Raw genomic sequence first — 15,140 nt, forward strand, 5'->3', positions numbered from 1 at the left:
TTTGTTTTGTTTTTTTGCGGTACACAGGCCTCTCACTGTTGTGGCCTCTCCCGTTGCGGAGCACAGGCTCCGGATGCGCAGGCTCAGTGGCCATGGCTCACGGGCCCAGCCGCTCAGCGGCATGTGGGATCTTCCCGGACCGGGGCACGAACCCGTGTCCCCTGCATCGGCAGGCGGACCCTCAACCACTGCACCACCAGGGAAGCCCGCCAGATATTCTTAATATCACTAGTTTATCACTCAGTGGCTTAATGAAAGGAATGAATTTTGGGCCATCTAGTGGAACAGAAGTGGAGGGATGGATATGTAAGTTGCACATGGTAAATTCAGTCTAGTAGTCTTATCTCCCTCAGCCTGTGGATTCCCTCCTCCACATCATGCCAAGGAAGCTCTGGCCTGTCATCTCATTAAATGTAGGCCACCACCAAGTCCAAGTTTTAGTCAGTCAACCAAGGAAGATGTTAGAGTCACCTTCAGCTGCACAAGCTAACACATTAAATCTAAAATCTCTAGGGAAGTGCTCTTATATCAATGAGTTCAACCCAATCTACTGTTATATCTTCTTTGGACAAATGCCCTTAAAATGCACCGCTACAAATGTTCCCCATGTTTCTGTTGATACACATAATTAGCAAGGCCTTGAAAGTCCTTGGGGGTATAAGTTATTTTCTCCTAGATCATAGCGCGTACCCATTCCCTGGAACGTGCTGGATTTGACCCAGTCCACAGGTTCAGTGGTAAGAGGGGAGGGTTTGGGTAAGTTTTGCAGAGAATGGACATCCCCTTTCAAGGCATTTGCCCCAGAGAAAATTATCACAGGGTTTTCCTAGCAAAAGAAGTATAACAATGGACTAAAAGCTCATGGAAATACATGGCCTTACCACAGACCCATTACTTAGAAAAGGCTGGGCTATTGAAAGCTAGAATGGCTTACCAAAGACTCACGTATGGTGGCAGTTGAGAGACAACAGCCTGCAAAGGTGTTCTGTATGTGCTTTGAATCGGCGACCATTAAATGATGGCATCTCCCCCATAGCCAATATACATAGATCTGAAACCTAAGGAGCAGGAATAAAGGAACAATCGATCCTGAAAAGGGAATTCAAAAATTTATCTCTAGAGAAAACAGAATTTGCTACTATTTTTAAAATAGCTAATAGCCTTCTCTCCATTACTACTAAGAAACAGTGTTCTAAAAAACATTGAACTCCAACTTTAGCTACCTAAAAATGTGGGGGATCTTTATACATATTCAATGTTGTATATTGTAAAATGATTACCTTATAATAAGAGAAATGAGCAAAGATGCCCAAAATGAGCAGTCGAGTACCTGGAAGCAAAACAAAAAATAGGAGAGCCAGAAACAAAATATTACGTGGCATCCCGAATATGTTTTATTAGTTCCCTAGTAAGTTCTCCAGTTCATCCTCCTATTTGATCTACTAATCAAACAGAGAAGCAGTCCTCCTGATGTTATAGGCAGACAAACTACCCTTAGTGTTTAGGGCAGTATTCCAAAGAAATGTTATGAGAAAACAATAGGGAAGGGTCTCTGCATGTAGCCCTTCTTTATAAAGCCTGCAGCACTCTGCTACTACAGTGGTGTGAAGACACACTGCTGAGGTTAAAAGTTAAAGGTCAAGTTGATACTATTCTCTTGGTCCTTTAGTTGACTAAAAATGTTTGCTGAGATGCAAGCAATTAATGAAAAGAATTATGGTTACTTTATTAATATGACTGAACAAATGTCTCTTCAGAATGCAGTTTATCACTCAAAGCATATCATATTGCCTTAAAGTTACTTAGTCACTTTCTGGCCAGAAAGGGCTTCATTATAATAATTCCTTATTAAACTTCTCATTGATATGGGCCCTGATCAGTATGGCCTCCAGCAAAGCAAATCTAGGACTTGGAAAAGTGAACCCCTATGAGTACTAGCTGAACTTACCCAAAACATTGATTTTCAGGCTGCTTCTTCTATTTTGAATTCTAGAAAGCTCGAGAAGGATTTGATAGCCATGCAAATCCTCAAAGAACACCACTAAACCATAAAAATGGCTTTCAAAGGTTTAGAATTAATTGAAAGAATTATTTTCTTTAGGATCTATTTCTTATTTACAAGTCATTTTTAGGGGTTCAAACTTAGGCAACAATGTGACTAACTCTGACTTCATATTGGAAACCATTCATTTATTTGGTAAAGAGTAAACGAGTTCTGTGGGCAATAGGTGAGTGAATAAATTAATCATAAAATCATTTAGCAAGAAAAGAAAGGCTCAGAGAAAATTTGAACCTAGATATTTTTAAAAAGTATGTTCAGGGAGTAGTCATGTCTCTTAACCAGAGCTATGGTAAATAAAGGTATAGCCAAAGCTATGGCAAGCCACGAAGGAAAGCTCTTCTCTTCAAAGGAGAGAGAATTATTGCCTCCACAATCGTGTGGACATAATGGGTGTGGTGCTATGGTCAGGCATCTCCTGCTCACCCAAGGTTCACAAGGTGCACCTCGGTTTGACAAGCAGTTAAAAACTAAATAGATTTAGATACAAACTTTAAAAAAAGATTCATGCAAACAGGCATTCTCGCACTGAACTGGGATTATATATTGGTAAAACCAATCTGTAAGGCAGTTTAGCAAATATATCAAGGGCCTTAAAAGTATGCATGTCCTTTGAATAGGGTATTTCACTTTAGCCTAAGAAAATAAGTTTTTTTTTACAATGGTCTTCATAGGAAAGAAAGAAAGGGAGGAAGGGAGGGAGGAAGGAAGGAAGGAAGAAAGAAAGAAAGGAAATGCCCAAGAAAACTGTTAAAGGTTTTTTAAAATTATTAATGCTCAGGAAGGTCTTAGAATAATTTTTCTAGAGTTTTTGTGTTTAAAAATTTTTCTGGAATGAAAAAAAAAATTTTTGTTAAAAAGATTCAGAGTAGCCACCTACCTCAGAGTATTATGAATTCATGATTAAAGAAGCTGATTAAAAACAAGGCACCAGTGCAGTACTGCTCACATAGCATGTTCTTCCAAAATACCCTCCCCCATCTTCTATAATAGCTGCCTGCCTTTCAGTGGCCTGTAGCCTCAAAAAAGTTGTGAAACTGTGCCAATGTGTGTTCCATCATCCCTTAATTATTTGTGCCAACTGATGGGGGCTGAAATATGGAAAGCATCAGAAAGATAATCCTAAATTAATTTGTTCTTGGTCTTGGAACACGACCAGACACATGTGTTTACACATGAATGTATTTACCCCCCACTAAACCTCATACCCTTTCCTCACCACTTCTTGGCTTGGCTCCCACTTACAGCACTGGGGAGGTCCCAGGAACCAAAGAAAATCTGAGCAAGGATTGTCTGGTGATGGAGATTTGGCTCTGAATTGTAGCTATTTGTATGTAGAAACGCAAAAGCATCCATATATAATTGTCCACATATTTATATTTCACATACAGTAGTTGATTTCCCATAGTTCTTTGATTAAAAGGAGAGTTTTATTTGTGCAGAATCCTCCAGATTTGGTGAAAGTGGTGACTGGGGTAATGAAAGAAGTCTTGGCAGGACTGGTTACCTAATTTATGAAACCCAGTGTAAAATAAAAATGTGGGACCTCTTGTTCTAAAATTACTAAGAATTTTAAGATGGTGACAGCAGAGCACTATACCAAGCCCAGAGCCCGGTATGAATGCACAGGTCACATGCCCATGAAGCCAGTCCTGAGGCTTAGAGTCAGGTAGACATGACATCAAATTCTAGGTTTTTCATTTACAAGCTGAGTGTCTTGAGTAAGTTATTTAAACTTTTAAAGCTTCAGTTTTCTCCTCTGTAAAATAGGAATAATGATTATGTATCATTCTCAAGAGTATTGTGGTGATTAAGAGAGAACATTATACTAAGTGTATAGCATAGTGCCTGGCTTGTGGACACTCTGTCTTTTTTTGTCCTACATACTACAGTTAGAGTTCTAAAATGTAACCTTGAGGGTCTCTCCCCGACTTAAAACTAAAAACTATTTTTAGTTACCCCTTGTCTACGAAACAAAATGGAAATGCATATTATAGACAATGAACACCTTCGCTGTTCGGGTTTCATCCACTTTTCTAGACTTGCTACCTACCACTCTCACACGTGTATCAAGGTCCAAAATATAATTTGTGAGCATTTTCACTTTTCCTTAAGGGTCAGTAATTATAATAAACATAGGTGACATATGTTAACAAGACAGCAAGCCCAAAATGGGGTCACTTATGCTAAGTCCCAGGTCACCAAACCGAGAGTTAATTACAGTTTCCAGTCTCCCAGAAATGGACTCTTAAACCAGTCAATCAGGAATCTCCTGATCATCACTAGTTAGGTAATCTGCTCGATAGACTCCTTTCATCCCCTAAAGGAAAATACCTTTGCAATAACCAGCCTACTTTTTTGCCTAGTAAAAAAAAGCCTGCTCCTTTCTGCCTATAAAAATCTTTCATTTGGTATACAGCTCCTTGGAGCTCCTTTCTGTCTGCTAGATTGGATGCTGCCCAATTCAAACCGATTCTTGCTCAAATAAACTCTTAAAATTTTTAATATATCTCAATTTGTTTTCTGGCACATATAATAAATGTTTCTTTGTGCCAGGCGCTGTGCTAAACATTCTGCTGGAAGGAAGACTCATTGTCCGCTGCTGATGTTGTCTCCCATGAGAGGGAGCTCCATGAGCTGTAACCCTCCTGGATACGTCCACCTCCTCACTTACCTTCCCTGGGAAGAGTGATTTACCTCATTGGTGAGCTTGGAAGAAACTGGGTATTTATAATCTAGCCTCTTCCTTTCTCTGTAGCAAATCCTCCCACAGGGAGCATGTGCTCCCAATTGATCTCAGGGAAACTGTAAGCTTAGTAGCAAAAACCTTTGCCCAGTGGGAGACCTATTGCCTAGGACTGTGACCAGGTGGTAAATCTATTTCTGGTGTTCCAGGTCAGGAAGCCTATACTCTCCAGTGTCAGCGTTATTGATGATATTGTCTGCTGTCTGCCTTACTCTTTGCCTATTTCTTAATTGGTTCAGGACTTGGGTGAGGAGAATGGGTATTTATAAAAGCTATGCAAATACCCCAATACAATCTACATCTATGAGCTCCTTTTAGTCTCATAACTACCATATGAGATAAGCATTTTTCTCATCCAGTTTTTTTACAGATAAGTGAGGAATACCGATCAAGTAAGTGGCGTAGTCAAGATCTGAACTAGGTCTATCTAATGCCGAAGATTATGCTCTTAAAATTTCCCATTTTGTTTTTGCGTGTAAGTTTCATAATAAACGATAAGAACATTCAAATTTTAGGTTGAAAAGAAAGCTAACACAGTATTATATCCAGTATACTTATATTCTATTTGGCAGAAAAGTAAGCCAAGCTAAACTTAAATTCAGCAAATGCTGAATTTTATTTTAGGAAGAGCAAGCTGCAACCATAACAAAGAACTGTATTTACAGCTAACAGCAATAACCATGTTACTGTATAGGTCTTACACTACGAACTGAAACTACATCTCATGATTTACAGGGTCTGAAAGGTAAACAGTAAAAGGTATTTGGAGATTTCTCATTAGCAACCACAAAACTAGCAATTTTGTGAGGAATTATGTTGTCTATCCTTCCTCAAAACACATGCAAGACATTTCTTTGATGGTGAACCCATTCTGATTCCAACATCCGACTATTTTCAACATTCTGGGAACTCCTCCACACCCTGCCTATCTCTGGGAAGGTTTGATTCCCTACCCACTTGGTGACAAGAAAGGAATTTAGAACATTTGAGGTAGCAGACTGCCTACTTATGACCTCCTGAGGAATGAGCTCTGCCTACCTAGTCCCTTCATGCAGGTACATGAATGAGTCATCAAAAATTCACTAACACTTCAGTTATTTATGCTGATGGCAGTTGTGCTAATAAGAAAAATGACAAAAGGGTGCAGTGCCCAAGAATTTGTAGATCTGGCAGATTTAATGCATCCACTTATATCTATAACTCAACCCCTCCTCCATACGATCCTGGTTATTGTGTTCCATAAGAATTCCCACCAAGACTCCACCCCAGTTCACCCCGCTCTCTTGTGGTCTTAAGAATGTCAGTGCTATGCAGTATTTTCTTCTTTATCACGTCTATATCCCTTCATGCTTTGCTCACCAAGATGTGTTTTTCTCTCGTCATGTTTGTTTAATCCTATTGATTCAATGCATCATATTTCTACCAGGAAAGCAGTACTAACAAAATATGTAGTTTGACCCATACAAAGTACTGCCACGTATATACACACTTATGTGTGTATATATCTTTTCCTGCCTTTCCCATATACATTGCCTGACTTGACATTTCTTTTTTTTTTAATAAAAAACTTGCCACTCATGATTACCTCTTTAACATTCTATCCAAAATTGCAGCTGGAAAGGCAAAGAAAAGAAGGTGAAGGAAGGTAATTTGCACTTCTTGTAACCTTCATTATTTATCAAATACACTTTTTTTTTTTTATAACCATCTTTGTAGCACTTCAAGACATGCCTAACTGCCAGTGTTCACTTTTACAGGCCCAGTGGATAATGGAACTCCGAGAGAATCCTGGCTCGGAAAGGCAATCAATGAGGTTAGTTTGACACTACTCTCTATTGAAGGAATTGTCTTTTCTTTGAGAGAGAAGGTTGACTGATGGCAACCAGAAGGGGTTCCAGAGAGCAGCTGTAGACTCAGAGCACGGATTTTAGCCTGCGTGGGTGCAGCACCCTGTGTACAAAAAGGTTTCACTTTTATCACCTCACTGATATTCATATACCCCGGTGACATGGGGAATGTTTCGCCCATTTTTTAAATTGATAACTTGAGGCACAGACAGGTGAATGACTGGCTCAAGAACATGCAGAGAATTCAGGAGCATGGCACCAACATGGAAGGCTCTCCAACTCAAGGTTGAGAATTCCACATCAGGCTCTGTGGGCCTTTTACTCCCCCCAGTAGTCTCTTGTTGCCTGCCTTCAATATTCTCCTGCCAACAGCGACCCTTACCTCTCTGGTTTAAGCAGGCGGTTCTAAATAGTTGTTGTTGGTTACCGTGGTAACAGATGCCTAGGTTTCAGCTTCAAATGCCCCTTTTAATGAGGCAATTTCAAGAATATTCATGATAAATTACCAGACCACAAACTTAACTGTGGGAAATTTTGCTTTGGAAAATCTAATAAAAAGAAAGCAGAAAGAATGAGCAGCAAATGCGCTAGAGAAAATGGGGCCAGATTTGGAGAGGCAAATGGAAGGGAAGCCAGGCCTGACTACCAAAAGCCAGATCAGCATCAATTCAAACCAGAGCTTTAAATTATAAATGGTCCCTGAAGGGCTACCCGCCAGGCGGAGCCAAGATTCCTCGGGAGGAAGAATGGTAAAATGAGAGGTGGAGAGGGCAGGAGTTGAGTACATCCTGCAGGAGGCTGTGTATTTTAAAGAGCTTCAGTTTTCTGTTTTATTGCTGACTGTGGTGACTAAATGTCAGCAACAATCTTCCTCTTGTTTCTCCATTTACGAAACCAAGAGACACTGTGACCTGGAGAGGACACACTTAACTAGACTGTGGAATTTGGCATACATGAACTTCGTTAGCAACCTACGTTATCCACAAGTCCCAAAGACATAGCAGTCTTGATAATGTTCCAGGATTCTGTTATTCACCTCTTAGCTCTTCTACCTACTAAAAATCTCACAGAAAGGTAAAAGAAATTTAATACATCGCTACACTATTACATGGAAAGAAACATCATAATTGCCTAAAGGAAGACGTGTCAATAATCCTTTTACGTTTTAATATAAAAACGTGCCTTGCCTATGTAGGATAGTAGAAGTGTATACCCCGTTGAAGGCAAAAGGATAGCCTAAAAGGGCTTTCACAGACATTTAAAATCTCTGGCCAAGCTCCTTAGGTCGCTACAGGACCGTCTTACTCTTGCTGCTCACGGAAAGCACCAGGGAACAGATGCATTACAGTTTGTGACAGGAGAACAGCCTGTGGATTCCGCCTACTCCCTCCAGTCCATCTGGGAGGTGGGTGAGACAGGGAGCCCACCGAGAGGGAGGCTCTCCTGGGAATCCCTGGGGGTACCATGGTTATTGGTGCTTTATTTTCAGTAGATGGCACTGTGTCTATTGAGATAAGCAAAAAGAGAGTCTAGATAGGAAATATAATTGTTTCTGGAGAAAGCATACTGCATTTGAAAATAATGCATGGTATATATTTTTTTACTGAGTAACATGATAACACAAATACTATTTAGTATTCATGTTAGCACTCTCTTTTGGAGCTCAAGGAACTTTATGATTTATTATTCTGGCTCAGACTCAGGGCTGTGGTGGAGCCCAGGGCCATTCTATGAGGGATATAGTTGGGATAAGAGTAAATCACTCTGGGGCTTCCCTGGTGGCGCAGTGGTTGAGAGTCCGCCTGCCGATGCAGGGGACATGGGTTCGTGCCCCGGTCCGGGAAGATCCCACATGCCGCGGAGCGGCTGGGCCCGTGGGCCATGGACGCTGGGCCTGTGCGTCTGGAGCCTGTGCTCTGCAATGGGAGAGGCCACAGCAGTGAGAGGCCCGCATACTTCAAAAAAAAAAAAAAAAAAGAGTAAATCACTCTGAATGTTCACCCACTTTACCACCCAAACACAGACATCAGCACCTGTACTCTATCTATGCCTGGATTCCCACCCTGGGCACTGGATTCCCCTTTACCTGAGACAGGACACTCTGACACTGTGGTTCCTGCCCAGCACACAGGAATCCTCACATCCCCAGAGTCAAAGCAACCAGATCAGTTTCTTACACATGGCTGGTCCTAGGTAGTAGATACTGTAAGTTTCCCATGCATGCTTTTTCCGTTATAACAGACATCTAAGTATCTTTTCTCTCTTCTGAGTGCTTTCAGGAAAGTAGTCCCCAGCACCAGAAGATGAATCAAGTTTATTTTAGGCCGATTGTGGTCTCCCATTTAAAAATGGGAGAAGAACCTCAAGTTTGCTTCTTAGAAAATGAACTCTAGACACAGTGTGGAGGATAGAGTAGATGAAAAGAGGCTCTGTGAGTCAAGCACTGTGCTATGCACTTAATAGAATATTCTCTTTTATTCCTTATTATAATCTTGAGGTAGGTACTATGCTACCCATTTTACAGATGAGAAAACTGAAGCTCAGAAAGTTTAAACAACCTACCTAAAATCACCCTTGCTATTGACTGAGCTTATGATGAGATTCTAACCATTAGAGACGTCTGCTGTGGGACTTCTGGGAAAGGGACATGCAAGTAGAAACCTCCCATTTCTGTCCCTTGACATGACCTTTTGAATATGACCCCTTGGACTGCAGCACTGATCTTGAGACAATTACAGGAGCCAACCTAAGAGAGTAAGACAGAAGTCTGAGGGTGACAGAGTAGAATGATGCAAAGAACCTGGGATCTTGATGATGCTATGGAGCTCTGAATTAACCACCCCTCAAACTTCAGATTTATGTTTCAGCCTCTTTGAAACATATCTTCTGTTACCTGTAGCACCAGCTTCCCAAATCCTAACTAATACAACCTAAGACCCTAGCCATAATTATTTAGAAAAATGATTAGTGCCTGAGCCAAAAGCAGCTAACCATAGGGTAACTGCCAAGGAGTCAGGATATGAGAGTCCAGCCATCAGGACCTCTTTGCTGGATCACACCTAATGAGACCAATCAGACCCTTTCTGGGGGAGCCTGAATAGCATTTTCTCCCACCTCCTCAGGAACTTCCCTCCATCACTCTTCTGTATCGTCAATGTTTTCTGCTTATACTAGCACATTCTTAAATACCATTTGAATTGTTCATAGTAAAAAAACTAACATAACACCTCTATCAAATATTGACTCTCTTACATATAACACTCTAACTAGCTTCTTTCTTTCACAATCAACTTAGTTGTCTCCAGTTCCTACCCTTCAAGTCACTCTTCAACCCACGGCAGTTGACACCTGCAGCGCTCCAACAGGACATCATCTCTTACGGATGTTACAGGATGGTCATAAAATAGGTTATCAACTGAGTAACAGACAGACCAAAAACGTAGTCATTTAAAACAGCAGCCACCTGAGGTCTACTTTTTAAAATTTAAGAAAAAATTGCTCTGTAAACATATGACAGATAGTATAGCACAGTAGTTAAGAGCAAAAATGAGTTACAAAGTCAAACAGACCTGAACTGGTAATCCTAGATTCCTTAAGTAACAATGAATGGGTTTCTTAAGTTCTCTATGTTTTTGTTTATTCAAATATAAAATGAGGAGAATACCAACTTACATGGTGGCCATAAGAATTCTACTACAAAGTCACAGCCTATCATTTTATTTATTTCACTCTGATCACAACAGTTGCTAGCCACCTGATACATTCTTCTTTATTTTTCTTTCATTGTCTATGACTACCAGCCCCACACGGGAATAGCAACTCCTTAAGAGCACAGATATTATTTGTCCTGTTCATCACTGCATTCCCAGTATGGGTACTAGTTCCAAGCACTCAGTAGATGCTCAGCAGATGGATGATGAATGGAAAGAAGGAATGGAGGGAGGCAGGCAGAGAGGGATGGAGTGAGAAGAAAAAGAGAGAAGGAAAGATGAAAAATGGAGAGTACTAAAATAAAACTTCAAAAAACGGTAAACAAAAGCAAACAAACAAAAAACTCTTTAGAAGCAAACCCCTCCACATGCCTCAAAGGGAAGATGCAGACGTGTATGTTTCAGGATCTTCCCACCAAAAACCCACACAATTCCTTTACTATTCCAGCCAAGTATGGCCTAGCCCTACCCTCGTACCTGTTTTTCTTGGTTTACTAATAAAGAAACATAGATGGAAATAAAGAAGAGATATCAGGTAGAAAGATATAAAATAGTGGGAAAGATATTATAAGTGGAGTCAAGTACCACCACCATTTACTAGAAGTGAACTTTCAGCACCAATATTAATATGTTTTCCTGTTGTATCTGTAAAGTGATAATAAGTAATATGTACATAACAATTTTTAATTTACTCAAATCTCATTTTTATAACTAACTACTTCACAACAAGTAACATGCTAAGGCAACATCAGTAGATGAAAAAAGGTAGTCCCTGGCCCCAAGCAATGTTGCCCAGGAGAAGACAGAGATATGTAAAAAATACAATTACAATACAGTATTGCAAGTGCAACAGTCAGGCATGCAGAAGTGCAGGGGTAGCAAAAAGGATCACAACACTAAAAAGGAAGACTGCACAAAAGACATAATATGTAAATTGAGTTTTGAAAAATGAAGTGGGTTTCCCAGGTGCCCCATAGGGAGAAAGGAATTCTTGGAGGAGGGAAAAGCATAATTGAAAACAGTGAATTGTTCATATAATCCAGAAGTGAAGTAGGCAATGGCAGGAGAAATGATTGGACACAGGCGTCATGAATACTTGTGTGTCTGCATTTTAGCAAGTCCATTCTAATGGAAACTTTGAGGATCAACTTGGGAGTGGGGGGCCGCGGCAGGACAGAACTAGTCATTCCTGCAAGAAACACTGGGACCAGTTTCTACCAACCCACCAAAAAAATGACTTCAAAGGCAACGTGATATCACAGGAAGGGCTTGTTTTATTGTTTGTTTTTAGTTCATTAGGCCTCACTTAAAATTCTGATTCCACAGTGCACTTGCTTTGGGATCTTGAACAACACTCATAACCTCTGCAAGTTCCAGTATAGTAAGTTTATGTGATTACCTTCATCTGTAATATCCCTGCGTTGCAATCTTAATGGAAACTAGTTTCTCTGTGACGTCTCCTCTGAATTGGTTCAAAAGCCATCTCTCCCGTCCTCATTTGGCTTCTCTTACGGAATCTCATAAGAACTTCTATGACCTCTTTGGGTTTTTTTTTTGTTGTTGTTTGTTTGTTTTTTAATTGAAGTATAGTTGATTTACAATGTCGTGTTACTTTCAGGTGTACAGCACAGTGATTCCTTTTTCAGATTCTTTTCCCTTATAAGTTATTACAAAATATTGAGTATAGTTCCCTGTGCCATAGAGGAGATCCTTGTTGTATCTATTCTATGCCTTCTTTGAATGACCGTAGCACTTGTTGTCTGTATCATTTTTGTCTGTTGTGGCTTTGTGACTGAAAATGAAAATTTTCTATTTGTTCAAAAAAAAAACAGCAGCCATCGTTTATCGTTTTTCATGACTCTGCAGACTGACTAGGCACAAGTGGATAATTCTGTCCTGCAGTGTGTTGTCTGGAGCTGTGGTCATCTGGAGGCTTGACTGGACTAGGACCTCTACTGTGGCTCATTCACAGGGCTGGTGGGTGGTGTTGGCACTTGGCCGGGAGCATGAGTCCTTCTCCTCATGGCACCTCCATATGTGGGGTTCCCACAGCATGAACGCTGGGTTTTTAGGGGGAGTGTTTCAAGCCTGTGAAAGTAGAAGCTGCCCAGTCTGAGAAGTTAAAGATCTCACTTCTGCCCCATTTTACTGGTCAATGCAAACACAATTCAGTCCAGAGTCAAGGGGAGGGAAATAGATTTCACCTCTTGTGGGAGGAATAGGAAAGAATTTGCAGCCAACCTTAATATATAACTGGTATTAATGGTCTTCCTTATTCCTAATTTCAGTGAAAATAATACGGTTTTTATTTTATGTGGCATCTCAATTACTGCAATATTTCGTTCTTTCAGCTTCCATGACAGCACACTCTTCTGGTTTTCTTGGTACCTCTGGAGCTACTCTCACCTTCTTGTGAAGAATCCTCTTCTTTTCCTCACACTCAAAATATTATTTCTTAGGATTCCATCCTTGGTCCTCTTCCGTTATCACTTTATATTTTTCTATTTATCTTATTGGACATTCTAATAAACTCTCAAGACTTCCATTACTGTATACATATTAATTATTCTCGAGTCTTTACTCATAGCTCCTACTGCTCACTTAAGTTCCAACCTAGGTATCCCATCTTCACTGAACATTTCCTATTTCCATTTAAGTATCTTATAATAATCATAAATACAAAATGTCCAAAATTGAGCTCATCATATTTTCACCCAAAGCTTCAATTTCAGTGTAATCTCTCTCTGTGAATAGCACCATAATTCCCTCAGTTACATAATGCAGAGAATTAATCATTTTTGGCTCCTTTCTTTTGCTCAACCCTATATCGAGTCACGAAAGGTAGTTAATATTATCTCTTTAATATCTTTCAAATTTGTTAAGTTGCCTGCATCTCTTCTCCAGTACTGTAGTACTGAACTCTAGTTCAGACCACTATCATCTTTTACCTGATATATTTCAGCATCTTTTACCCAGCCTTCTCACATCAGATTGGCCTCCTCTTTAATTAATTTTCTACACTGAAACCAGAGTAGTTTTTTTTTGTCTTTTTGGTTTTTTTTGCCATACGCGGGCCTCTCACTGTTGTGGCCTCTCCCGTTGCGGAGCACAGGCTCCGGATGCGCAGGCTCAGTGGCCATGGCTCACGGGCCCAGCCACTCCGCGGCACGTGGGCTCTTCCCGGACCAGGGCATGAACCTGTGTCCCCTGCATCGCCAGGCGGACTCTCAACCACTGCGCCACCAGGGAAGCCCCCAGAGTAGTTTTTAATGGCAATATTCCATCCTGTTGTGCTCAATTTGACAGCATATATACTGAAATTGGAACAATACAGACGAGACTAGCATGGCCCCTGTGCAAGAATGACAGATTTCTAAAGCATTCTTTATTTTTTTCTTTGTTGTTGGACACACAATCTATAAAGGTGTAATTTGCATGACAATAACAGCACAAATGAAGGGAGAGAGAAGATAAAGCCATGTAAGAGCAAAGTTTTTGTATACAATTGTAATTAAATTGGTATTAATCTGAACTAGATTCTTATAAATTATTAATTGTAATCCTTATAGCAACTTCTAAGGAAATAACTCAGAAAATATAGTAAGAGAATCAATAAGGGGAATAAAATAGAAAATATCCTTTTAACACAAAAGTAGTCAACAATAGAGGCTGGAACCCCCCCAAAACGCATAAGGCATATAGAAAACAAGTAGAAAATAGCAAATATAAACATGACTTTATCAGTAATTTCATTAAATGAGAAGGGATTGAATTGAAATGCAGAGATTAGCAGAATGGGTTAAAAATACAAAATCCAACTATATACTGCCTATAAGAGGCACACTTTAGATTCAGAGACACAAAGAAGTTGAAGTACGGGAAATGACATACTAGGTGAACAATAACTGAAAGACCTAGAACGGCTATACTAATATCAGACAAAGTAGACTTTAGGACAAAAATTATTACTACAGACTAAAAAGAACATATGATAATAACAGAGTTAATCCATCAAGAAGATAAAACAATTATAAACATATTTACACCTGACAACCCCAAACTCAGGAATCAAAAACTAACAGAATTGAAGGGGAAAATGGGCAATTCAATAATAACAGTTGGAGATTTCTACATCTCACTTTCAATAATGGGTAGAACACCTAGACAGAAAATCATCAATAGAAGACTTGAACAACATTATAATTCTATTAACAGAGACCTATAGAACACTCCATTCAACAACTACAGAATACACATTCTTCTCAAGTACACACGTGGAACATTTACCAGGATAGACTATATGTTAGGCCATGAAACAAGTGTAAATAAATTTTAAAAGATTGAAATCACATGAAGTATGTGCTCTCCAACCACAGTGAAATGAAATTAGGAATTAATAACAAGGAAATTTGGCACATTCACAAATATGCGGAAATTAAACCCAATCATAAATAATCAGAGGGTCAAAAAGGAAAAAACAAAGGAAACTAGAAAATACTTTGAGATGAATGAAAATGAAAACACAACATACCAAATATTATGGGATGCAATGCAAATAGTGCCTAGAGGGAAACTTATAGCTGTATTTGCCTATATTTAAAAAGAAGAAAGACTGCAAATCACTAACCTAACACGCCACCTTAAGGAACGTGAAAAACAAGAGCAAACTAAATCTAAAGCAAGCAGGAAGAAGAAAATAATATAGGTTGCAGTGAAAATAAGTGGGGTAAAGAATAGAAAAACAATAAAGTCAACAAAACCAGAAGTTGGTTCATTGA

The 15,140-nt window shown here is 39.7% G+C and overlaps 1 long non-coding RNA gene across 2 annotated transcripts in view; it reads left to right on the top strand.

The window, feature by feature from the left end:
* The window catches only part of LOC309824675, a 100,985-nt gene that overhangs the window by 16,272 nt on the left and 69,573 nt on the right, over window positions 1-15,140 (top strand). The window contains exons 2-3 of one of the 2 annotated variants that reach the window (XR_014296956.1): window positions 4,616-4,763; window positions 6,563-6,618. This is a non-coding gene — a long non-coding RNA (uncharacterized lncRNA). The remainder of the gene's footprint in view (window positions 1-4,615; window positions 4,764-6,562; window positions 6,619-15,140) is intronic. The other variant, XR_014296957.1, reaches the window with a different exon arrangement.

This window comes from Grampus griseus, assembly GCF_964374135.1.
Source record: "Grampus griseus genome assembly, chromosome: 7".
NCBI classification, from domain to species: Eukaryota; Metazoa; Chordata; class Mammalia; order Artiodactyla; family Delphinidae; genus Grampus; species Grampus griseus.